The following is a 15284-nucleotide window of genomic DNA, read 5'->3' as shown; positions in this document are numbered from 1 at the left end:
AGGGATGGAACACCTCTCTTATGAGGAAAGGCTGAGAGAGTTGAGGTTGTTCAGCCTGGAGAAGAAAAGGCTCTGGGGAGACTTTATTGTGGCCTTTCAATGTATAAAAGTGGGCTTGTAAGAAAGATGGAGAGAGACTTCTTACCAGGACCTGTAGTGACAGGACAAGGGACAATAGTTTGAAACTATAAAAGGGTAGATATAGATTAGATATACAGAAGAAAATTTTTATGAGGGTGGTGAAACACTGGAACAGGTTGTCCAGAGAAGCTGTGGATATCCCATCATTGGAAGTTTTCAAGGTCAGGTTGGATAGGGCTTTGAGCAATCCAATCTAGCGAAAAGTGTCCCTGCCTACAGGAATGGAGTAGGACTGGATGATCTTTGAAGGTCCCTTCCAACCCAACCATTCTATGATTTGGAAGGTGCAGGGAAGTGCTCAGGGACCAGCTGCCAGTGAGATGGGTGATCCTGATTAAAGGGCTTCCTCTTCTGCCTCCTGCCATAGGAATCAAGCCCTTTACCTTCACCACTGAGTTCAGCTGGCAGCATCCCCTTGTAGTTTTTCACCCAAATGCCACTGGGTAGAGTTTTGTGTTTCAAAAATGGCATAGGGTGTCCCTCTACAGGAGTTGCTCGGGACTTCAGAAGACAAGCATTGTGATCTACCATTCTGTCTACTTGAAAGCCAGTTCTGTCATTTGAATCATAGAATCATAGAATCATTTAGGTTGGAAAAGACCTTCAAGATCATCGAGTCCAACCATCAACCATGCCCACTAAACCATGAAAGAAATCATCAGCCATGGCTGGTGGCCAGACCCACATCAAAGCAGGCTCTGTGTACTGAGAACAGAGTACTCAGGGCTCTGGGTTTCAGCACTGTCCTCTCCTGTTGGAAAACCCTTCTCTCATTCTGCAGCAACCCCAATCCAGGGGCTTGGAGAGAGTAGACACAGGGGAAGAAAAATATACTGTTTCCATTGCCACATTAACACACAGCAGCACCCTCACTGTAGGAAGATCTGTAAGCAATACTGTAGCATCAGTAAAAAGACAAAACCAGACCATAGCCCATCACAATGGCAGATATTTTCCTAAGCTTCTGACTGAAAACTGCCTCATCTTCACCTGAAACTTAGAGCCAAAGATATGCTTAGCAGCCTGTTCACTCACAGAGAGACCAAAGAAATCATGTAGAAAGATTTCAGGCTTGTATAAATCAAACACACATGGAGTTTTCTGTCTTACAGTTCTGTTTGTCCTGGGCCTTAGAACTAAGAGCACTTGGTGTGAGTAATGACATTTTCTGGATGTAAGAACTTGAAGATAAAATAATTGCAACTTCCCTGACTGTCCTCCCAAGTTGTTCAAATAAACACTTCAAATCAGCATGGCAACATCACTAATACATGCTGAGATTGTCTGCGGTTATGGATAAATGTACCTTGATTTGTCTTCCACTCGCAAACCCTTTGAAAGTAACTGTACCAGGACTCAGCCTTGAAGGAAGACAAAGGTATTAGGTGAGTGAGTAAGCAACTTAACAGCATAGCATTCCCAGCCAGGCTTGTGGATTTTCATCTAGTTTAATTTACAGTAGATCTTCCCTAACCCTAGACCTAACCCTAGGGTTAGTAGATCTAACCTAACCCTAACCCTACAGTAGATCTTCTTTTTTCATGGGATCTTCCTTCCCATGGAAAACTTCGGTGTGGTGCAAATACAGTTTCTGCATGTGGTACTGTCAGTTGGGGAAACCAAAACAGGAAGTTTACTTTCAGGTCATCATTTATCCCTACTGTCCTAGTTTCAGCTGGGATAGAGTTAACTGTCTTCCTAGTAGCTGGTACAGTGCTATGTTTTGAGTTCAGTATGTAAAGAATGTCGATAACACTGATGTTTTCAGTTGTTGCTAAGTAGTGTTTAGACTAATGTAAAGGATTTTTCAGCTTCTCATGCCCAGCCAGCGAGAAAGCTGGAGGGGCACAAGAAGTTGGCACAGGACACAGCCAGGGCAGCTGACCCAAAGTGGCCAACAGGGTATTGCATACCATGTGATGTCCCATTTAGTATAGGAACTGGGAAGTGGGGTCGGGGGATCGCTGCTCGGGGACTAGCTGGGTGTTGGTCCGCGGGTGGAGAGCAATTGCACTGCGCATCATTTGTACATTCCAATCCTTTCATTGTTGCTGTTGTCATTTTATTAGTGTTATCATTATCATTATTAGTTTCTTCTTTTCTGTTCTATTAAACCATTCTTATCTCAACCCATGGGTTTTGCTTCTTTTTCCTGATTTTCTCCCCCATCCCCCTGGGTGGGGGGTGAGTGAGTGAGCAGCTGCTGGCTGGAGTTAAACCACGACACCTACTGAGCTCAACTTTGCAGCTTTAGGAAGTGTTCCCTGTGTGCCTCCCGTTTTAGGAAAGCACCTCAGTTTCTCTTCTGAGCACTGAAGCAAGTCAGACACACGTATGGTTAGAGCAAAACAGACATATTTTCCTGTTTTGCTGTGCCAATCTGCCTCAGGGCCACTCAGCATCTTCCATGATTAGCTTTACCCACATGATTTTCTTCTCCTCATATCCCCTTTTTCTCTTCTTGCCATGTTCTTCTTTTTAACATCTTCATCTTCTTCCAAATAAGCAGTCCACCATGTTGACTTATTCCCTAGTGGTTCTGGGTTTGCTGTACCATTACTTGATACTTTAGATGTGGTTGTCTTCACAACATTCATTGCTGGTCAGCAGTTTCTTTAAACTAGTACTGCCCTTTTTGGTGTTTCTCATTCCTACCATTTTTCATATTTCTGTCATCTTAGTGTAAGTCAGTCATGGCTGGCTATCTGCATCCACAAACACATTGGTATGTCACCCACACAGACCTTCCAGCACCTTATACTTCCACTCTTCTCCTTGAACCCTGCTCTTCAGCAGAACAATTTCCCTTATGTTGCACCATGGCTGAGTCATCCTGCGCAGAGGTCCATGGATGTGGCTGTGCCTCTTGCAGGGCTGTACTCAGCCTATTCATAGGGTGTTACACTGGGGGAAGGAGAACAAGGAGTTAAAACACTGTAGTGTTCAGGCTGTAGTAGCTCAGTCCCAATACTACCTAAGAAGAAAGTTGTAAATATTTCAGAGAACTCTCAGTCCAGGAATGCTTGGATTTTGCCACAAATTGTATTCCTTATTTTGTTATTACTTTCACTGTGGTAAAGAACAAGGGTAAAATTAAAATATTGAGAATTTCCAAACGCTGGAAATACCATTTGAAGGACTATATACTTAGAGACTGGTGGATATGGTTCTGTGTAAACAAAGCCTCTGTATTTATCGTATGTGCATGTTATTTTCCTAGGGTGCCTGTCCATCCTCCTTTGCACTTACTTGAGTCCGCTAGCTATAGTGAGCCCCTGGTGACCCAGCCATTCCCAGCCTCCCAATGCCTGCTGCAAGGTGTAGACAGTGCGGGGACTGTTACCACAGATTGACTTGGTAACTGAGCAAAGGGTGCACAGGAAACCTGTGGTGATGCAAAGGGCTGACTGCAGGTCACCTGTGTTCCCCTGCACCCATGCAGAGCATCCCACACAGAAATATTCTCAGTCTGCCTTTAGGAGCAGCCAGCCATTTCCAAGAAGAGTGTAAGAAAAGCAGCTTCCTCTTCTGGGTGTTTACTTTCACTTTCAGACTGGAGAGCAGGACATGCTGGTTAACATGGAATTGAGACCTGAGACAAAGACCTGTCTCCAGGCTCTCCAGCACCTCATGCCCAGTGCCGTCAGAGCAGAGGTATTTCCAGCACAAGGCTGACCCAGCATTGTTGTTCTGTCTCTTGTGTAACTGTGTAACTCTCCATCACAACATTGCCATTGCTAGTAAATAGGCTATAAGCTTTGTAAGTAATTTGCAAGACCTGTGGACTAAGGCTTGTCAGGTTTGCCCTCTCTGAACTCTCCTTGAACTGCCTGTAGCTTTGTTTTGCTTGTCTTAGCTGTGACAGCAATTTCTCCAACTGACCAGGTGTCTACGCCTGATTTGTTTCACTTTTGCTCCTCTTTCTTTGTGTGGTACAACCATGGGTTTGTATAGACAGCAATGACAAGTGGTTACTCTATGCGGAGTGAGATGTATACAACAGTAACATGATGACAAAGCGCTAACAGATAGAGACCTGGTAGGACTGCAGAGGCCTTGAGAAGTGGAGGCACAGGATGTGGCATAGAGGAGCACAGCTGCAAACAACTTGCCCATGGTCAGCCAAAGTGCAGACCTGGAGCTGGACAAAACTGGGTTTAGGGGAACAAAGAGAACAAAGAGATAACGTATTGAGATGGCACCAGGTATAGCAAATTTGGAGGTTACATGGAGCTGCAGACCAGTGGAGAATGAGAAAAGGGTCTCAGCAAACATATAAAAGTGATCCCAAGTGGACCCTAGAGAGACAAAGAAGAAATCATCAACATGAACATCATGTTCTTCCTGGCAAAGGACTCCACATGCTGACAGCTTGCGATACCATCCCCCACTACCACCACCAGCATGAAACCAATAGAACACAGGGGAGCAGTGGAAGGGTGAGCACAGCACCAAGGAAAGGGGTGAAATTAAGAAGAGTGTGCGTGTGTATGTGTGTGTGTTACAATTTCATAGCAGTACTCTAGCTGCATTGCTATTCCTTCATTTTTGTAACAGTTAGAGCTGGATTAATAATGATTAGACTCTTGATATTTCAGTTATGCTAACAATAGATTCCTGGCTTTACTTCTTCCTTGATATTCTTCCTCCTTGACCATAAACAACATTTTTGTTGTTAGAACTGACAATAGGAAAATCAGAAGGTCTGTGTTTCCTGCCCACACACAATGCATTACAAGAGTCTGTGCTCCATTAACCTTTTTTTCAGCAGTGGGGAAATACAGGAGGTCTGGTTTTTCTGTCCTACTAGTCCCACTGCTATCAATGCAGGAGCAATTCTAGCTGTCTGGATTGATCTTCACCCCAGAAGAGCAACGTACATGGAGATAATTCTGTTACCCATTTTATGTTTTTCTTAGAGGTGTATTCGTAAAACAGCAAAAAGTTGGGGGGGGGGAGGGGACGACAACAACAAACCAAGCCAGAGGAAGGGCTTTGCAATACCAAAGATGTAACTGCTTAGTTACCTTCATGATCTGCAAAGAGAAATCATATCCTTTTTTTCAGTTTGTGAATTATTTTCATTGTATGCAGCAGAAAATCTGTCCATAGGTTTTGAGATCCCTGTTGAGTGGCAATGGATGTTCTCAGAGAGGAAGCAGCAATGCAAGATGCACCTTAAGGTTAGAGTCACAACTCACAAGAATGGCTTCAAGCTTCTTTTCCCTCTGTTCTTCGACTTCCCGGAACTGCTCATAGCCCTGTAGGGAACTTCACCTGTACACAGAACAATCTGCTTGCCCAGATGTGTCACCAAATAGGTAGCAGTCCCTGTTGCCCTGTCAGAAAGAGTCCTCTGTGAAATGTGCTGTCAGGGAAAGTTTCCCCAAAGCCCTGAGAATAAAAATGTCCCTTCTCAATCTGACTTGCTTGCAGATGGCTGAGTTTCTCCATCTTCCTTCCCTCCCTCCCACATCTAGCTCAGAAGACTCCTGCCTGCATGAATCCAAAGCACATTGTGAAATGTTCTTCAACTTGCCATTTGTGTTGCTGCCAGGAGGAAGCCAAAACCAGTGAAGTCAGAATGCCAAAGGCCTTTCTACCAGCTGTGTGAGCCTCCATCAACCTAGTGCACCTATTTACAAATCCCAGTGTTTCCTCACTACCCATCAGTGCTTAGAAGGGTTGCGCTTTTTCACTGTGCCTCCAGGGGACTTCCAAGCAAAGCATAAGATTGAAGTAAGTTTAATAGTCAATGCAGAGCCACTCTAGCAGGAGAGGGAAGGGTTTTGCTTCTCCTAGTCCTCCTGCAACTCTGATAGGTCTTCCCAACAAGGAAATAGATTGACGGTGGTGAAGAATAAGTAAGCTAATACTCCCAAGTCAGGCCATAGTGCTCACATTCTCAATGGTAGGTCGTCAGCTCTGGGTGCAGAGGTGAGATAAGGAGAGGGAGAGGAGTGAGATCTTCCTACGCTGTTATAAATTTCAGAAACTCCATCTTCTCCCAAAAGTCGCTAAGCATGAGGGTCTCCATAAGGGACAGTACACCCTAGGTTGGTAATAACACAAATGCCAAAAAAAAAAATAATTCCCCCAAACCACAACTTTTGTTTTGACTCTTTTGTTTTGCCCTGCTCTTTGCACTGCACTGCTAGCTTTCTGACTGTCAGCAGAGAATAGAAGAGTTTTTTGAGCTTGGTCAAAAGCATGATGAGAATAAATTTACAAGAGAAGCACACTGTTTATAGACTTACAGGAATTATTATCCTTCAGATGCCTTTTGGTACACAGTCATACACACACAGAACAGTACTGAGACAGCACAGTTAAAACACTACAGGAACAACAGAGGGCAATGGAAATTCTTCTCCGAAGTGATAGTGACATTTGGTTAGGATATCATCAAAATTTCCCCCTAGGGTTTTCAATTTCATCTCATGAGATAAAGTCGTACTTTGGCACCAATTTGTCCATTCAGTTCCTCCTTCAAGAAAATTACAAGAAAATGCTGCCATGCCTTAGTTCATGAATCCCTGTATAAATCTCAGTAGGTTTCATTTACATCATCTCACATCCCACTAGGCCATTTGTAGTGTGCACTGTAGTTACGTAACTTTCATGTCACGTCTTGTAGCATCACAGCCACTCTTGGTGCAGCATGAAGTAATGTCGTACCATCGGTGATACTGCTGCTAATAAATCCAGCTGCTGTCTGGGCAACAAACAAAGCAGGCAGTCTGCTTCTGTGGACAAATCTGACAGATAAATCATTCTGTCTGGATGATATCACAGACTTCCCACACAGCACAAATGACCTACAGAAAAGATTTTCATGGATGTAAAATTACTCTGCCCCTCATTCCATGTTTCCTTATTTGTCTGATGCTACCTTCCCTCTGTCAGTGGTACACTTACATATATATACTCTGTCTATTTATTTATTTAGGCTCTGCCTACAGCAGTGATGACCAAACAGATGGAAATTGCTCAAGATGACGAGGTTAGAATAAACAAAAGCCAAACATAGGTTGTCAGTCTAGTGGATCATGCTATGCATTCTGTAAGGAAATTCAGTGCCTGCACAGCTCTGTGACATGCACCAGGACCTACAGGAGGATAGTTTCCCCTAATGCAAACTAAATCACAGTTAAAATCAAGGCAAAATCAAAACAAAGGAAGGATTTGGGGGAGAAAATTAAAAAAAAAAGAGCCAGTCCAGCAGCCCAGCCTTACTCTCACATCATGTGGCTGGGCAGTGCCATCTTCCACCAGAACTGGCAGCATCTTAGCAGTTATACAAGCAGGCAAACAAACAAATGAATGCAAGGGTTCATGTTTGAAAATAAATATCCCCAGGGCTACATATTTGGCTATCTCTAGGTACCTTAAACATTAGCCAAGTTCCAGAGATGCTGTTATATCAACAACTCCTGTTATATTCAGGTAGCTTTTTCACCCTCTCCCTCCATGTATGTGTATATGTATGTGTATATGTATATGAAGGCTTATGTATCAGCCTTCCTATCTAAAGTTTGTTGTTTACTTTGCATTTAAATGTAGATATGCTACCAGTGAAACTTTCACTGTGACATGATTTTGTCCTGCAGAAACTTGCTCAAGTTCCTTTGAAAGGGTTGCTGCAGCTCACTGAGGTAGACACTGTGGAAATGATGAATGGCAGATTGTTGGAAAGGCAATAGAAGACTAACAACTGCCAGCAGCAGACAGTACTCCCTGTCTCACCATAAAAATCACATCACTCATGAGAATTTTCACTTGAAGTAACCATGCGAAAACACTGATATATCATCCCTCCCCCAAACCTGTTTTTTACAAATAACAATAAAAAGCCTTTCTGAGGTGACTGTTAGTATTGTCTTACAGACAACACTACTGATGTGAGTGTGCTACGCCGATGTGCCACTGAGGTTGTGGGGTGTTAGGACAAGCAGTTTTCTTTACTGTCAGATTGGCTGCTCAGCACAGGGTCCCTGACTCCCTGCAGTAATACCATTTATTGGAGCCATGGATAGGCTTCTTTACTCCAGCCTGTGGAGACGCATGGAGGGATTCATAGCTTGAAAAGCAATGGTAGGGTCCAGGTCTCCAAGTACAGTGCCACATGGCAGAAGCAGGCTCTAAAATAACAATAAAGTACCCACTTTACTACTTATACATCCTACTCTCTTCACCCAGGCTGGCATTGAGAGTTGATTAGCAGAGATACTTCAAACAAGCCATATTAAATCCATATATATATGGGGGGGTGTGTGTATGTATAAATATATAAATTTGCATTTGTATTTGTGTTCAGGAAGAATGGATTAAAACTGCAATAAACAGCAATGATGTACCCTTGCACATTCTTCTTTTAATTATGTGCCAAGATTAATTTTTAATCTTTCCAGGCTTTATTGGACTTTTTATATTGCAAATGCAAAGTGGCGAAAGGGACACAACAGACACCCTGTAGGGCAAATAAAACCAACATATGTATCAGGGCTCTCATTATTCTAGGGCATAATCAAGAGGTTTACTTATCTTGATTGTACCATTTTGTAGAATGTAGTGTGAGAAAGAAACATGAAAACTCTTAGCAGGACAAGATGTTCCTGCCACTTCTCATTACTCAGGCTGAAATACAGTCTTGCAAAAATACCTATGTCTCAGGCAATACCTGTGTCAGAGCATCATTTATGTATTTAGGAGGGGATAAGGACAGACGAATTGAAAAAAATGTAGAGGGAAGAGACTAACAGGAAGAATTGTTACCATCTTCAAAATTTTGACCTGCTATCATTACAAAGGTATTGTCAGCAAAAAAGGAAAGGGAGAAATTTTCACTGTGGTGGTGCTTTGTCTCACAGGTGCCCCCTTGTGTTCTTCAAGATGTGTGATTTTAAAAACCACAGACAAAACTCACAGCCACACTTGTGCTTTTCCAAGACTTCTCTTGATATCCTCCACACACAGGTACCTAGCTGTTTGGAAACAATCTGTTTGGAAAACTTTACAGGGGCTATCAAAGAGTCAAAGTTTATTCTCTGTGATTTGGCCATCTGTTCATTGAAGAAACTCTTCCAGCACATGGAGCCTGCCCACTACTGCAGTGTCAGCCTTCATTGCTGCTCTGTCTGCTCTATGCAGACTCTTCCATGTGCTCAATTCCTACTCCAATGCTCTGGTGGAAAACAGCAGCTATAGATAGGAGAGAGGATGCAGCAATGCTTGGAATAGTAGCAGGAAGTGCACATTATGTAGGACCAACCACTGTCCTCCAGGTGCAAGACGATAAGAGGAAAGAGCTGAGAGTAAGAGAGCAGGGGGCCATCAAGCCACAGGAGTGAAAAAGGAAAAGAACAGTACAGATCTTGACACTCTAGCCAGAGACCTGTGATTGTGAAACAAACAGGAAGAGATGGGACTTTGCTGACATCAGAAGGTTGCCGCAGCATACCATGTTGCTTGAGATTGACTGTCCTTGCTGTCTTCTGGTAAAAAGATTGCAGCAGATCCCTTTTTTCAACCTAATGTTAGCACTCAGACTGATATTCCCTCTCCCCAACCTCTGTATCTCCTCTGCACCAATACTGCTATTTCTGTGGGACAGCTACAGCTGTTTGCCTACAAAGGGCATCTACATCTTTATTCCTGACCTCCATAGCTACACAAGCAGTAGGACAAACTATACAAGCACTGATGTTCCTGTGTATGTGTATATTACAGCTCACCTCCCCTTTTACTAAAGAATACCTCTGCTCAATGTTGCTTGCTCCAAGGATCCAGAACAACCTCCTGTATCTTGACAGTCCATGTCCAAATATGGGACTCTTCAAACTTTCCTGATGACTTTGCTCCACAGTCTTCAAGCTGGGCTCTAACCCTGAACCAACAGTACTTGCCAAAACTACACTCACCAGGAAAAAGTCGAGGCAGAGGTGCAACAGAGCAGAGAAGACCACAGTGATGCACACAAAAAGGACAATTGCTGTTGTCTGGAGGTGCAGAAGTCAAAGCACACACCATCTCTCTCTGCAGCCAAAGCAATACCTTTGGCAAGGTCACTTCTCTCTTCTCTGTCTTGCTTGTCCTAACACTAGCTGGCCCAGTCTATTTATCTATACTGGGACTATACCAGTTCTAATGTCTCCACACCACAGTAAAATAGTAAAATAAGATTCTGAGTGTATCACAGGATAAGAGTGCAATAACCATGTGCTGAAAACTTGAGTGCACCCATCATTCCTATTAACTGCAGCTTCCAGAGCTCCTCCCAACTTTAAATCTAGCATCTAAGAAAAAACAGCCTTCAAGGAGTGGGAGGCTCAGGCCTCTGGCACGTGTAAGTTCCCACAAGAACTACTCACTTTCCAAAACATAATTTTCTGCTAGACACTGATTGCCTTTGACCTTTTTGAGAGCAGGGACAGGAGCCTGGCACTCGTCTGCACCGCAACACAAATCAGTTCAGCTCCCACTGAACAAATCCAGCGCCATCTTCTTCCAGCTCTCTCCTGAGATGTCTCTGCCCAAGAGACATGCAAAAGAAAGAGTTTAATCCAATTCACCCACAAAGGCCAATACTGAGGAGCTCTTTGAACACTTTACAATGCTCCCTCAGAAGCATGAGAGGGAAACTTTGCAATCAAGCATTCAGTAAAGAAAATTTAGCTATGAACAGCTTTTATCAGTGATTGTACCTTGGCTGCAGCACAAACAAAAGCTTTTTCCATTATTGTCTCAGGTCACACCTGAACACAGCTGGCTCCATGCCAAAAAAAGGGACAGAGCCACTCTGTTTCTGCAGTCCCACATTGTCAACACAGAGAGGAAGAAACAGCAGAGAAGCTCTCCAGAGAACACAACACAGCACTTCTCTTGTTCTTGTACCAGTCACATATCGCTTCCCAGAAGAAATAGGTCAGATCAAACTGTGAGTGGATGCACTCCATCTTGAACTGTAATTATGCAGAAAAACATTACGACACAAGAGAGTAAATTGGAAACACCATTATAAATCTATTTTTATCAGCAAGGCCTTGCTTATCTCCTATACTAGATCAGCCTTGCTCTGATTTCAAGCCTGCTTCAGAGGTCTTTCAACAATTCAATCACATCCTAGTCAAGCAATGGTGATTTCAGGCCTTGCCTGGCTGGTGTAGCCCTTAAGAGAATAAATTTTGATTCACACATGTAGTTTCTACAAGTACAGACTCATAGATGGTTAATATATTGTTTTATAAAGGTTACCTCTTAAGCATTCATTATAACATGTATCAGTATTTTTAAAATGTCTGAGAAACAATTTATGAACAGAATTTAAACAGAATGTCCTTCCAGAAGACCCAAGAAATGCCCACCTATTTAAATACGTATAAAATATGTATGCATATCTTTTACCTCATAGTTGAATACACCTTAATTTTTTACAGATGCCTGGGAACTGAACTGCTGGCATTCATTGACCTTATTTACCGTGGAGAACACAGTTTGAGAAACTGTCTCAAAAACCAAACCAACAACATAGAATCATAGAATCATTTAGGTTGGAAAAGACCCTTGAGATCATTGAGTCCAACCATTAACTTAACATCATAGGATCCTCATTCAGGTTTCCTACAGTACTGTCATTTTTTCTATGCGTTACTAAGATATAAATATCCAAGCTTCTGTGGGAAATCTGAGAAGGGCAGTTTGTCTGATAGGTGCATGTACCACAGAAGAGAAAGGACTGTGACTGAGAAAAATAACATAAAGATAGGAACACTTTCTGGCTAAAATTAACCAGCTTGAAAAGGAGACTATTCCTTTGTTAGCATCAACAAACACCAGGGTCTCACTATGGCTGGTGTTGCACAGTCTTAATGCCAGAGAGCCTGCACTCTGGAGTAGGGAGACAAAACAGAGCAGGTGGCACAAGCTCAGCTGAAGCTGGAATTACACAAAGTCTTTGGCAGAATCAAAATCTCTGAAGCCCCATTCCAGTGTTCTGGTCAGCTGTTTGAAAGTGACTTGTGGTGCTGTTTGAAAGTGACTGGAGTATTCTCCGTCTCTAAGGGTCCTCTGGTTCATATCAGCTCATGGCCTCAGAAACTAGTAAGGACAAAACACAAAGGCTGTGATGCAAGACTGCAAATAGAGGACCAACATCCTAGTGTTTTATGCATGGGTGAAGCACCAGAACAGATGCAGAAATGAAACTAATTCAACTCACATAGGTTTAACCACAGTTAGGTTCATCTGACCTAACCCATATTCTAATTCAGACAGTCATCTGTAGTTCCTCTCATGGAGAGAACTGATTATTTTTAGAGACCAAATCATGTGGTCAGGTTTTAGACATCCACCTTAGGATGGTGTATTGGGTTTGTGTGGTAAGGTTTTGGTAGCGGGGGGGGTTACAGGGGTGGCTTCAGTGAGAAGCTGCTGGAAGCTTCCCCTGTGTCTGACAGAGCCAATACCAGCCGGCTCTAAGATGGATCCGCCACTGGCCAAGGCCAAGCCAATCAGGGATAGCGGTAGCACCTCTGTGATAACATATTTAAGAAGGAAAAAAAGTTGCGTGGCACACAGAAACGGCAGCCGGAGGGAGGAGTGAGAACATGTAAGAGAAACAACCCTGCAGACACCAAGGTGACTGAAGAAGGAGGGGGAGGAGGTGCTCCAGGCGCCAGAGCAGACTTTCCCCTGCAGCCTGTGGGGAAGACCATGGTGAGGCAGGCTGTCCCCTTGCAGCCCATGGAGGACCCCATGCTGGAGCAGGTGGATGCCCAAAGGAGGCTGTGACCCCATGGGAAGTGCGCACTGGAGCAGGCTCCTGGCAGGACCTGGAGATCTGTGGAGAGAGAAGCCTATGCTGGAGCAGGTTTGCTGGCAGAAATTGTGACCCCACCGGTGACCCACGCTGGAGCAGTGTGCTCCTGAAGGAATGCATGCCGTGGAAGGGACCCATGCTGGAGCAGTTCATGAAGGACTGCAGCCTGTGGGAAGGACCCACGTTGGAGCAGTTTGTGGAGGACTGACTCCAGTGGGAGGGACCCCATGCTTGAAGTGGGGGAAGAGTGTGATGAGTACTGCCCCTGAAGAGGATGAAGCAGCAGAGATAACGTCTGATGAACTGACCATAAACCCCATTCCCCATCCCTCTGCGCTGCTGGAAGGGCTAGGTAGAGAATCCGGGAGTGAAACTGTGCCTGGGAAGACAGGAGGGGTGGAGGGAAGGTGTTTTGAGATTTGGTTTTATTTCTCATTACCTACTCTGGCTGATTGGTAATAAATTGAGTTAATTTTCCCCAAGTTGAGTCTGTTTTGCCCATGACGGTAATTGGTGAGTGATTTCTCATGTCCTTATCTCAACCCATGAGCCCTTTGATATATTTTCTCTCCCCCGTCCAGCTGAGGAGGGGGAGTGATAGAATGGCTTTGGTGGGCACCTGGCGTCCAGCCAGGGTCAACCTGCCACAGATGGTAACAATTCTGTCCTCAAAGTGCCTGTTTCTCACTGGCCACTAGGAGTCTGGGTGAAGACACATACATTCAGTCAAACAAGATCTAGCCAGGATATCTCACACTGCTAAGTCTGTGGGAATTGGTAGTTTGCAGCACCCACTGTGGCATGGGAAAGGACCTGCTTTAACTGGGGACACTAAGGAGGTCTCTGAGAATTAAGCCATCTATTACTGACAAGACACTATTTGTATATGGCAGTAATGATTCACCTATGCTCCTGCATTTGGGAGCAATGGCATGGCTGCTTTCAGGGTTGAGAAAGGAAGTGGAGAGAAAGATCTGAGCTGTTCTCGAGCCCATTTGTATTTTTCAATAGTCGTATGGATGGAAACAGCTGAAGTGGGATGATGCAGAAATATAACACTAATGGATGTGTTAATGAGCTTTATTAATGGGGGATAATGATAATAAGAAAGTGAAATTTAGCAAATCTGCACAGTGTATGGGAGAGCTTCAGGTGCAGATGAATGTGTCAACAACTCTGAGGTGAGGCCAGGAAAAAACATGCTGCAGAAATATATTACTGCAAATGGAGGTTGGCTGCTGGTTGATGTAACTGCCAAAACTTCTCTAAGAAAGAAACATCTCCAGAGTAGAGAGAGTTTGCACAAACTGGGAAGACATCTTTCCATATTTCTGTTTCATTGTATAAGTGTCTGCAGCCACTGTTCGGAAGAAGATAACCAACTAACAGACCTCTAGGCTAACCTGTAATGGAGTCTTTATCAGAATCTTGGCCTTCCAGGTGCAGGGTTTTTTCAGGGTTTTTTCAGGGTGTTGTGTCTGATGACAGATAGAAACCCTGCTGCCTCCTTTCCAGACTTCTGAACGAACCCTTTTTATAAACCTATCAAATCAGGAGCTCTGCCAAGAGATTAGAATACAGCAAGCTCAACACTACATGTAGGAAATGGAAAACATCCAGGCTGTCATCTTGCCTGTAGTCAAGCCAATAGTAAACATGCCTTAGAGCACAGTGAAGACGAGAGTACTCTGAAAGTGGAAGAAGGAGTAAGGCACAATTTGTGCTTTTATCATAGGCACTTCATGTCTTTCCTTAATCACTTATTTGCTAGACAAAGGAAATGGGCTACTGTTCCTTTGACTGGATTTCAATGAAGCATTGATCAGCTGCCAGATATAAAACTTTTACTTAGGATGGAGAGAACAAGAATTAGCAAAAGAAGCTAGAGTTCAGGAGACAACTGCCAAAATAAAGACCAGAGCAAATAGCACCAAAAGAATTGAGCTTGAGGGGTAGTAAAGACCTAAAGCAATTTCAGGGAAATTACATCCACCACACTGCTGCTGCTGTGTAACACAAGGTTTTCAGTATTAACAAGTTTGTTCCATGGCTCGGAAAACACAGTGAGGGGAGGATAAGTTTCTTGGGTTTCTCATGTCTAATCAAGGGCTGAGCGTAAAATATTTTTAACTATTCATAGTAACTCAAATTTGAGTCTCTCGCCTTCGTCTAACCGAGACAGACATTTTATTAAAACTTTATAGCAATTTTTCCTTGAGACCTCTGTCCTTTTATAAACTTGGCTGAAATTAGCTGACAGATTCAAAACTCTATAGTTTTTCAGCACACCAACACATATTGCATAGTCTTTTCACTCTGGAAAACC

Source organism: Buteo buteo, chromosome Z (genome assembly GCF_964188355.1).
Source record: "Buteo buteo chromosome Z, bButBut1.hap1.1, whole genome shotgun sequence".
Lineage (NCBI taxonomy): Eukaryota > Metazoa > Chordata > Aves > Accipitriformes > Accipitridae > Buteo > Buteo buteo.
Note: the sequence above shows the minus strand (reverse complement) of the source record.